This window comes from Nicotiana sylvestris, chromosome 4, assembly GCF_000393655.2.
Source record: "Nicotiana sylvestris chromosome 4, ASM39365v2, whole genome shotgun sequence".
NCBI lineage: Eukaryota > Viridiplantae > Streptophyta > Magnoliopsida > Solanales > Solanaceae > Nicotiana > Nicotiana sylvestris.
The window spans coordinates 22,088,716-22,100,599 of NC_091060.1; the positions used below are offsets into that span (position 1 = coordinate 22,088,716).

General features: G+C 41.9%; 1 pseudogene; it reads left to right on the plus strand.

Moving 5' to 3' along the window:
- Nucleotides 1–7,862: 7,862 nt before the first annotated feature.
- On the plus strand, nt 7,863–11,426 carry LOC104223641 (UPF0481 protein At3g47200-like; annotated as a pseudogene).
- The last annotated feature ends 458 nt before the right edge of the window (nt 11,427–11,884 follow it).

The following is an 11,884-nucleotide window of genomic DNA, read 5'->3' on the forward strand; positions in this document are numbered from 1 at the left end:
TTGATCTCGTTCGAACCACGGCTAAGGGCCATCGCCAAAAGAAAAGAGTTCGACCTCATTCGAACCACGGCTAAGGGCCATCGCAAAAAGAGGAGTTTGACCTCATTCTAACCACAGCCAAGAGCCATCTCCAAAAGAAAAGAGTTCGACCTCGTTCGAACCATGGCCAAGGGCCATCGCTAAAAGAAAAGAGTTCAACTTCGTTCGAACCACGGCCAAGGGCTATCGCCAAAAGAGAAGAGTTTGACCTCGTTCGAACCACGGTCAAAGGCCATCACCAAAAGAGAACAGTTTGACCTCGTTCGAACCACGACCAAGGGACATCGCCAAAAGAAAAGAGTTCCACCTCGTTCGAACCACAGCCAAGGGCCATCGCCAAAAGAAAAGAGTTCGACCTCGTTCGAACCACGGCCAAAGGCCATCGCCAAAAGAGAAGAGTTCGACCTCGTTCGAACCACGACCAAGGCCATTTCCAAAAGAAAAGAGTTTGATCTCGTTCGAACCACGGCTAAGGGCCATCGCCAAAAGAAAAGAGTTTGACCTCATTCGAACCACGACTAAGGGCCATCGCCAAAAGAGGAGTTCGACCTCATTCGAACCATAACCAGTAGCCATCGCCAAAAGAAAAGAGTTCGACCTCGTTCGAACCATGGCCAAGGGCCATCGCCAAAAGAAAAGAGTTCGACCTCGTTTGAACTACGGCCAAGGGCAATCGCCAAAAGAGAAGAGTTCGACCTCGTTCGAACCACGACCAAGGGCCATCGCCAAAAAAGAAGAGTTTGACCTCATTCGAACCACCACCAAGGGCCATCACCAAAAGGGAAGAGTTCGACCTCGTTCGAACCACGACCAAGGGCCATCATCAAAAGAAAAGAGTTCGACCTCGTTCGAACCACGACCAAGGGCCATCGCCAAAAGAAAAGAGTTCGACATTGTTCGAACCACGGGCAAGGGCCATCGCCAAAAGAGAAGTGTTCGACCTCGTTCGAACCACGGGCAAGGGCCATCGCTAAAAGAGAAGAGTTCGACCTCGTTCGAACCACGGCCAAGGGCCATCTCCAATAGAGAAGAGTTTGACCTCGTTCGAACCACAGCCAAAGGCCATCGCCAAAAGAGAAAAGTTCGACCTCGTTCGAACCACGACCAAGGGCCATCGCCAAAAGAGAAGAGTTTGACCTCGTTCGAACCACGGTCAAAGGCCATCACCAAAAGAGAACAGTTTGACCTCATTCAAACCATGACCAAGGGACATCGCCAAAAGAAAAGAGTTCGACCTCGTTCGAACCACAGCCAAGGGCCATTGCCAAAAGAAAAGAGTTTGACCTCGTTTGAACCACGGCCAAGGGCCATCGCCAAAAGAGAAGAGTTCGTCCTCGTTCGAACCACGACCAAGGCCAGTTCCAAAAGAAAAGAGTTTGATCTCGTTCGAACCACGGCTAAGGGCCATCGCCAAAAGAAAAGAGTTCGACCTCATTCGAACCACGACTAAGGGCCATCGCCAAAAGAGGGGTTCGACCTCATTCGAACCACAGCCAAGAGCCATCGCCAAAAGAAAAGAGTTCGACCTCGTTCGAACCACGGCCAAGGGCCATCGCCAAAAGAAAAGAGTTCGACCTCGTTCGAACTACGGCCAAGGGCCATCGCCAAAAGAGAAGAGTTCGACCTCGTTCGAACCACGACCAAGGACCATCGCCAAAAGAAAAGAGTTTGACTTCGTTTGAACCACGACCAGGGCCATCGCCAAAAAAGAAGAGTTTGACCTCGTTCGAACCACGACCATGGGCCATCACCAAAAGGGAAGAGTTCGACCTCGTTCGAACCACGACCAAGGGCCATCGCCAAAAGAAAAGAGTTCGACCTCGTTCGAACCACGACCAAGGGCCATCGCCAAAAGAAAAGAGATCGACCTTTTTCGAACCACGGGTAAGGGCCATCGCCAAAAGAAAAGTGTTCGACCTCGTTCGAACCACGGGAAAGGGCCATCGCCAAAAGAGAAGAGTTCGACCTCGTTCGAACCACGGCCAAGGGCCATCTCCAATAGAGAAGAGTTTGACCTCGTTCGAACCACGGCCAAAGGCCATCGCCAAAAGAGAAAAGTTCGACCTCGTTCGAACCTCGACCAAGGGCCATCGCCAAAAGATAAGAGTTTGACCTCGTTCGAACCACGGTCAAGGGCCATCACCAAAAGAGAAGAGTTTGACCTTATTTGAACAATGGCCAAGGGCCATCGCCAAAAGAAAAGAGTTCGACCTAGTTCTAACCACGGCTAAGGGCCATCACCAAAAGAGAAGAGTTCGACCTCGTTCGAACTAAGGCCAAGAGCCATCGCCAAAAGAAAAGAGTTCGACCTCGTTCGAACCACGGCCAAGGGCTATCGCCAAAAGAGAAGAGTTCGACCTCGTTCGAACCATGGCCATGGGCCATCGCCAAAAGAGAAGAGTTTGACCTCGTTCGAACCACAATCAAGGGCTATCGGCAAAAGAGAAGAGTTCGACCTCGTTCGAACCACGGCCAAGGGCCATCGCCAAAAGAAAAACGTTCGACCTCGTTTGAACCACATCCAAGGGCCATCTCCAAAAGAAAAGAGTTCGAACTTGTTCTAACCACGGACAAGGGCCATCGCCAAAAGAGAAGAGTTCGACCTCGTTCGAACCACGACCAAGGCCATAACCAAAATAAAAGAGTTTGATCTCGTTCAAACCAAGGCCAAAGGCCATCCCCAAAAGAAAAGAGTTCGACCTCATTTGAACCACGGCTAAGGGCCATCGCCAAAAGAGGAGTTCGACGTCGTTCGAACCACAGCCAAGGGCCATCGCCAAAAGAAAAGAGTTCAACCTCGTTCGAACCACGGCCAAGGGCCATCGCCAAAAAAAAAGAGTTTGACCTCGTTCGAACTACGGCCAAGGGCCATCGCCAAAAGAGAAGAGTTCGACCTCGTTCGAACCACGGCTAAGGGCCATCTCCAAAATAAAAGTGTTTGACCTCGTTTTAACTACGACTAAGGGCCATCGCCAAAAGAGAAGAGTTCGACCTCGTTCGAACCACGGCCAAGGGCCATCGCCAAAAGAGAAGAGTTCGATCTCATTCGATCCACGGCCAAGGGCCATCGCCAAAAGAAAAGAGTTCGACCTCATTTGAACCACGACCAAGGGCTATCGCCAAAAGAAAAGAGTTCGACCTCGTTCGAACCATGGAAGAGCCTTCGCCAAAAAGAAAGGTTCGACCTCGCTCGAACTACGACGAGCTGTTATTTTGATAAGTTTGAAATAACGCCCTTTAAATCCAAGGGCCTTTGCCATCATAGAGAAAAAGAAAGGTTCAACCTCTTTTGAACTACGATGGACTGTTATTTCGATAAGTTCGAAATAACACCCTTTAAGGCCAAGAGCCTTCGCCATCATAGAGAAAAGAAAGGTTCGATGTCGCTCGAATTACGACGGGCTATTATTTCGATAAGTTCGAAATAACACCCTTAAGGCCAAGGGCCTTTGCCATCAAAGTAAGCAGGATTCGACCTCGCTCGAATCACGATAGGCTGTCATTTCGATAAGTTCGAAATAACACCCTTAAGGCCTAGGTCTTTCGCCATCAAAGTAAGCAGGATTCGACCTCGCTCAAATCACGACGGACTATCATTTCTATAAGATCAAAATAATACCCTTAAGGCCAAGGGCCTTTGCTATTAAAGTAAGCATGATTCAACCTCGCTCGAATCACGACGGGCTATTATTTCGATAAGTCGAAATAACACCCTTAAGGCCAAGGGCCTTCGCCATCAAAGTAAGCAGGATTCGACCTCGATCGAATCACGACGATCTGTCATTTGGATAAGTTCAGTATAATACCCTTAAGGCCAATGGCCTTTTCCATCAAAGTATGCAGGATTCGACCTCGCTCGAATCACGATGGGCTTTCATTTCGATAAGTTCGAAATAATACCCTTAAGGCCAAGGGCCTTCGCCATTAAAGTAAAAGCAGGATTCGACCCCGTTCGAATCACGATGGGCTGTCATTTCGATAAGTTCGAAATAACACCCTTAAGGCCAAGGGCCTTCGCCATGAAAGAAAAATGAGAAAGGTCCGACCTCGCTCGAACTACGACAGGCCGTTATTTCGATAAGTTCGAAATAACACCCTTAAAGTCCAAGGGCCTTCGTCATCAAAGAGAGATGTTCGACCTCGCCCGAACCACGACGGGCTGTAATTTCGATAAGTTCGAAATAACACCCCTTTAAGGCAAGTGCCTTCACCAAAAAGGAAAGCGTTCGACAACCACTAGAGGAAGAGAAAGACTGGGTCTCACCAGGCGAGCCCCTGTCTTGCACCAAGGCCACGAACAGTTAGAATAAAAATTGAAGTACAAGGCAAATAACGAAGAAGAAAATTGTTACTTATGCAATGTCATAGTGCGGGCTCTCGCCGCTTACATATGGCCCAGGCCAACTAGGAAAGAGAGAAGAAAGAAAAGGCAGAACGAACAGACGCCAATCAACAAACGAAATAAAAATAAAAACAAAGGACAACATTCTTCATTCGGCATCATCATCGACGTCATCATCACCATCCGCACCCTCATTAGCTTCGGGTGTTGCCGCGTCGTACCCAAAGTTGACGCGGGCTTTCGCTCGCACTTCTTCATAAGAAGCCTCAGCCACGGTGCCTGCTACCCACAAACCCTTGTATATGTCCCGTTGGGCTTCGGCATAAACCCAGAGCTCATGCACTTAGCGGGGAACGACAGTAGGAGATGATTCAACCTGAGCCTTTAGTCGCTCGTTCTCTACCTCCAGGACCACGACCCAATCTCCCAGAACCGAAACCATCGCAACGGTCTATGAGTGCCGAAAGAACACCTCCACTCCGCTAAAAAATCCATAGAACGCGACTAAGGAACGGAAAATTGGGGGTCAGATTCCTCTCGACTACGCTGAAAACATGATCCGTCCGTCGAGCCCGACAAAAGGACGACCTCGACGGACGGAGGGACTAACTGTATTGGTCAAAATCTGACCGCCACGACCAGGTTACCCACGACCCCTTTTTAGAAATTGGGTAGTGGAAGACAATAGGGCCCACTTCATTTCTCCTTCAAGATATCCGACACATCGAAAAGAGCAATGCCTAAAGTCACGACCAGAACATACCACTGACCTAAGCACACCAAGTCACAGTGGAGATCAAGAGGTTTCGACTATATATATAGCCCATGAAGGCTTTCAAAAGGGGGCTGGCTCTCTCTCCCTCTCCATCTCTCTAGAAAATATGTAAACATACCTCTTTAAAAAGATTAGAGGATCGGTGATCCCAGACCTTTATGAGATCCAAAAAGGGTCCTAAGGTTCTTGTATTTGTCTATCATTCATCTTTATCAAATGAAAGAAGATCCGACTCATTCAAGATCGGGTGAATCTTTTCCTTTATTTAGACTTTATTGATACTTAATGTTATTTAATGCATCTTTCTTTATGATATTAAATCTGGCCATAATCGTTGTCGATATTTATACTCGGCTATGTTTTTTACTTCGTATTATTCATCTCGGATCTAGAGTTAATTATCTTTAACTAGGATTTACCCCTTCATCTTTGATTGATTTGTTCAAAAAGGATTTAGAATCTTTTGAGCCAAACAAATGAGATAGGAGAGGACAAAAGAGTGGGTAATTTTTTTAACAAAATTAGGAAAGGGGTTGCGATTTCCTATGACTTCTATTATAGAGAAGAATACATGATGTTAGTTCAACTGCAATTATGTGCGTTGCAATTCCAAGATAACTAGAATCAGCTATATAAATCGTTACTATCTATTATGACATGTAAATCCTTTGTGTTTCCAATTCTTAAAATGTGTTGTATTTTCTTTTTTCTTTTTTGGCAAAAGAGTATAAGTTAATTCAACTGCAAATTGTAATTACTTTGGGTTGATACAATAAAGTCTTAACCTGTCACGACCTGGTTCGCCCTCCGTGAACCATCGTGACGACACCTAGTCTCTACGACTAGGTATGCCTAAAATGCAAAAAATCAACCAAACTTGCGGAAGAAGAGAAAAACAATTTAAAACAGGAATAGAGTAATAAAACAACGTTTAAAAGTATCGCTTGACATACACAATATTTAACTCTCAAAACTGATGCATATGCCCAAAACCCGGAAACCCATGAATCACAAGCTAAGGATACTACATAGTGCTCTAACAACAAAATAGTCTAAAACAAGGTAAATACAGAAGGCTGTAACTACAAGAGAGAATGGAGAGAGACTCTTTGGTCCGCGGACGCGGCAGATATACCTCGAAGTCTCCGAAGGGTCGCCTCGCCTCAAGGATGGTAAGTCTGAGTCGAAGTACCTGGATATGCACATGAAAAACATGCATAGAAAGGGCATGAGTACACCACAGCGGTACTCAGTAAGTGCCAACCCTAACCTCGGTCGAGTAGTGATGAGGAAGGTCAGGGCCCTACTGAGATAAAATAAAAATATAAGGTATGGCAGTATAAGATAAGCAGTACAGTTGAAAGCTAAGAATAAGAATTTAATACAGGAAAATAGGAATTCAATAACTGAAACAGAGGCAAAACAATCACAAGGAAATAACCGGGGATCTCTCAATATCCTCAGGATCTCTTAGTACCGTCAATATATGCCAGGGATCTCTTGGTATCCCGAGGATCTCTCGGTATCCTCAATATATGCTAGGGATCTCTTGGTATCGTCAACATACGTGCTAGGGATCTCTCGGTATCCCGAGGATCTCTTGGTATCCCGAGGATCTCTTGGTATCCTTAATATCTGTACTAGGGATCTCTCGATATCCCGCACCTCAGCTCAAATCATAAATACGTGCAGGGGATCTCCCGGGATGCCGTCCCATAGTCCCAAAGTAAAACACGCAGCAACAACACAAGGAATACTCATTTAAGCTCAATTTTGTACCAAGTAAACATGTAATTCTTACGTAACATGCTTCACGTAATACAATTAAGGCAGGTTAAGCAAGTAAGCAATTAAATCAATTAAACATGGTTTTCTGTGCTAACAACAGGCTTAAATTTGCAAGTAGTATAAGACAGGAAAAGAGGAACAAAATTAAAATTACTTAAACAAAACCGGATTTTCAACAATTAGCTCAAGTACGCACTCCTCGCCTCACGTACAAGGCATTTCAAATATCAGATATACCAAATCCTAAGGGGAAGGTCCCCCACACAAGGTTAGACAAGCCACTTACCTCGAACCGGCTCAATAATCAACCCGAAAACACGTTATTGCCACGAGTACTTGACTCCCAATGACCCAAATCTATTCAATTTAATTGCATAATGTAAATAACACTTCAAGTAACTGATTCTACAAAGAAATTCTAAGCTAATACGCGAAATTAGGTAAAATGACCAAAATGCCCCTCGGGCTACATCTCGGAATTGGGTAAAATCTATATTTTCAGAATCGTCATACTCTCGCGAGTTCATACATATCAAAATTATCCAAATCTAAAGTCAAATTCCCAATCAAAAGTCGAATTCTATGTCTAAGAACTTTCTTCCAACTTTTTTCCAATTTTCATCTCCAATCTGAATTTAAATGATGAAACTAACTATAGATTGATGGAATATAACTAGAAAGGGTTAACGAATTGTTACCCAATAATCTCCTCTTTAATTTCCTCCCAAAATCTCCCTCTCCCGAGCTCCAAATCGAATTTTCAACTTTTGAAACTAAACCCTCGAAATTTCATATTTCTGCCCAGCTATTACCGCATCTGCGGTCCCGCTTTTGCGGACCAATGGTCGCACCTGCGACTTTTCACTTAAGATCAGTTTCCGTTTATGCGGTAGACCTTCTGCACCTGCGGTCTCGCAGGTGTGATACCCTTCACGCACCTGCGGCTCCTGCTGGACCTCCCCAATTCCGCTTCTGCGATCTCTCCCTCCGTTTCTGCGGCTCCGCACCTGCGGAACCCAACCGCAGTTGCGGTTATGACAGATATCAGCAGCTTCAGCTGCTACAAACCACTTCCAATTCTTCCGACAACCATCCAAAATCATCCCGAGGTCCCCAGGACCTCAACCAAAAGCACCAACAAGTCTAATACCACTGTCCAAACTTATTCCAATCCTTAAAACACCTAAAACAACATCGAAATGATAAATCAACTACGGATTCAAGCCTAAAAATCCCAAAACTCTAAAAATATATTTTTGATCAAAAAGTCAATCAAACCTCGTCCGAATGACCCAAAATTTTGCACACACGTCACATTCAACAATGTAGAGCTACTCCAACTTCCGGAATTCCATTCCGACCCTCGGATCAAAATCTCACTATTGAACCGGAAACTTCAAAATTCGACCTTTCGGGATTTCAAGCCTAAATTAGCTACGGACCTCCAAAACATAATCTGGACATGCCTTTAAGCCCGAAATCACCCAATGAAGCTAACATGACCATCAGATTTCTATTCTGAGGTCGTCTTCACACTGTTCCGACTACGGTCAACTTTTCAACACTTAAGCTCTTATTTAGGGACTAAGTGTCCCAGAACTTTCGGAAACTCAAAACCGAACATCCCGACAAATCAAAATAGCAGAAATAAATACGGGAAAAGCAGTTAACTAGGGGATCGGGGCGTAAATTCTTAAGACGACCGATCGGGTCATCACATAACCCATCTCCCAGTCTCTCTTTGTTGTAGGAATTGCAGTTCCAAGAAGAATGTCACATCATATTGAGATTACCCAAATGGATCATCAAATTCCACTACATGTTCAAACTTCTGTAAAGAGGTCTCTCTCTCACTCACACACACCCCACGCTATACTTCTTTAATTCAAAAATAAATGAAGTTATATATGGTGTCCTTCACTTTATGCTATCATGTTTCACCCTTATTTGTGTTTTAAGATAAAATCTTTATTTATTTAGTATTTGCTCATAATTGAGGTATTTGTAGTCTTCAAGAATAATTACTATTAAGGATAAAATAGAAAAACATAATTAATTAAGTCTTGCAGTTCTAAAATGATAATTAATCAGAGACAATTATTTTTAGAACCCACAACAGATGCGAGTACGCAATATAACCCAAAAATAAATTCGTCTTTATTACTTTTAGGTAACGATCGCTCTGCCTCAGCTCTTCTTAAGGCATTATAGACTTTCTATTTTCTCTACTCACGGCTTATTTTTAGTAAACTATTTTTTTTTAAAAAATTTTGGAATTGCGTTTTTCTTGTTTCTTTTTGGTTGTTTTTATTTCTTGTTACTTGTTATTTCAATTATTTTTGTTTTCTTTTAGCTTTCGACTTTGATATAACTTAATCTGAGTGAAAAGTTAAGAAAACCAAAAACTAGAATTTCATATGCGTGTAGACTTCTGGAGTTCACCCACGCATTTTTCTTTATTTAAGTATTAATAATTAATAGAATAAGTAAAAAAAAAGAGAAGTAAAAGATGTTTATAAATTAATTAAACAAAAGAGAATATTAGTAAGGGCAAGATAATCAAGCAATAATTATTTATATTAATGATAAATGGGTTAAAACTTAAAAGTATAGAAAAATCAAAGTGAGAGAGGTAATCGTAATATCGTAAAATACAGGGGAGGTTAGTGTAATAAAGCAAAATGTGAAGAGAAATCTCTGAAATAATTTCAATTTTTATTTTGGATAATTTTCAGTCTTGATTGGAAAAAGATGAGTGTTGGCGTAACGGGTAAAGTTGTTGCATAGCGGGAAATCGAAAAATTAGGAGAAAATCTTTCTTCAGATTTTTATTTTATCTGATCATTATTTATTGACAGTTTATGTAAAGAAAAGAAACACAAAAGAAGGAAAAAAAATATGACTCATTAATTTTCATTAATTACAGATAGAAGAAGGGAGGAAGCTGGACCATTTAATTGAGATAAAGGAAACAAATGGTCAAGATCTGTCAGGACTGAAAGCAAACAAACCTGCAAATGAAATCCTTATGAAATATTTGTCGATTTCAACGATTCATCTACCAAATGTTGTACCATATTCAAAGTAAGTGTGGGGTTACGTCAATCAAATCCATATGCTTATAAACCAAAGGTGATATCCATTGGTCATTACCATAAACACAATCCTGAACTTTGCTCCATGGAAAAGTATAAACTGCGTTACTTACAGCGATTCCTCCACAGAAAAGAAGGGATTGATGTGGAAAGTTGCATTAGGGAATTGGAGGATGAAGCATTAAAGTGTTATGAGTATATAGAAAACATTGACAATGATATTGTTGGTAAACTTTCAAAAATATTGTTACTTGATGGTTGTTTTCTAGTTGAATTCATTCGAGAGCGTTGTGGAATGTATCCAAAAGGAGAAGGTTGGATTATCCCCAGAAATTGCATAAGTAATCAAGTACGTCGAGATATATTATTAGTGGAAAACTATACTATGGATGGGGAAGATGAAATACCATTCACAAAAATGGTGAAGTGGATCTTTCTTCCTTTCTTACCGAAGATGACCCCTGCATCCTTTAATGAGAGTGAAAGTAATGCCGCAGATATCAAACATTTACTTCAAATTGTACACATGTCATGTCACCCTTCAGAGATTAAAAGTAGTAGCCTAACTGATCATGAGAATCCTATATTGGAAATGGAACAATATTGCAGGAAAAGCTTATGCTATAATCCTTTGCAAATAATTAGGTCAAAAGATAAGCCAATAAATAAGGACCACCTAACGGGTCATAAGGTCATGCCAAATGCAACAGAGTTTTCCGAAGCTGGAGTTAGCTTCGTAATAGTCGGATATACTTATGAGTACTTGAAGAGAGAGAACTTTGGAGATAACACAAGTTTATTTGATATCAAATTCGAGAATGGGTTAATGAAAATTCCTAGTTTTAGAGTCACTGATAGTATGGAGCCTCTCCTGCGGAATCTGGTAGCGTATGAACAACAATCGTCTCATGTACATCCTAGATATTTCAGTGATTTTGCAATTTTCATGGATTATCTTATCGACTCGGAAAAAGATGTGAATTTGCTACGCCAAAAAGGAATTATCATGAATAGGATAGGGGAGGACAAAGAAATAGCTACTTTTTTAACAAGATTGGGAAATGTATCGTCGTTTCATCTGAAAACTTCTATTACAAAGAAGAATGCAGAAAATTGGTTCAACATTGTGGACAACCATGAAACCTAATGAAGGCAAGTTTGAAGCGCAATTATTTTAATCGTCCGTGGGTAGGAGCTTCAACTGTGGCAGTTGTCATACTCCTCATACTCACAGCTATGGAGACTGTTCTAGCTTTCACAGGTGGTGTTTAAATAGTTATTGTTCTAATTATACACAATGATTGTTTGATTTTGTTAATCCTTTCATTTTGGTTTTCCTTACTATTATTTGTGTATACAATACAAGTTTATACGAATTTATGGTAATATTCAGACATTTCATTTGTTTTAGCACAATTCACATGTGGCTCCTAGGTCTTTAATTTTCGCAAGATGAACATAGCTAGGCGCGACGTCTATCTTCGCCTTCTGGCTAAAATCAAGTGATCTTAGGTATGTTATGTACACATTATGCAAAATTTGATATACACATATACAAGGCCTATGACAAAATATTATGAAACTTTTTTATGACTGTGATGAGGAAATTTGGTTTCTCTCAAGAAGGGATTGATATCATTTGGAGATTGGTGGTTGATGTATGGTGTTCCACTACCATCAATAGAGAAGAAATTAAGGATTTTTTTATAGCTAGTCAAGGTCTCAAGCAAAGGAATCCACTCTTCCCAGGGGCAGAGATGCTTTTCAAACTCCTTAAAAATTTAAAGGACAATGACAAATACCATAAGGGGTGGTCTGTAACTTTTAAAATGGCAAAAATAGGAC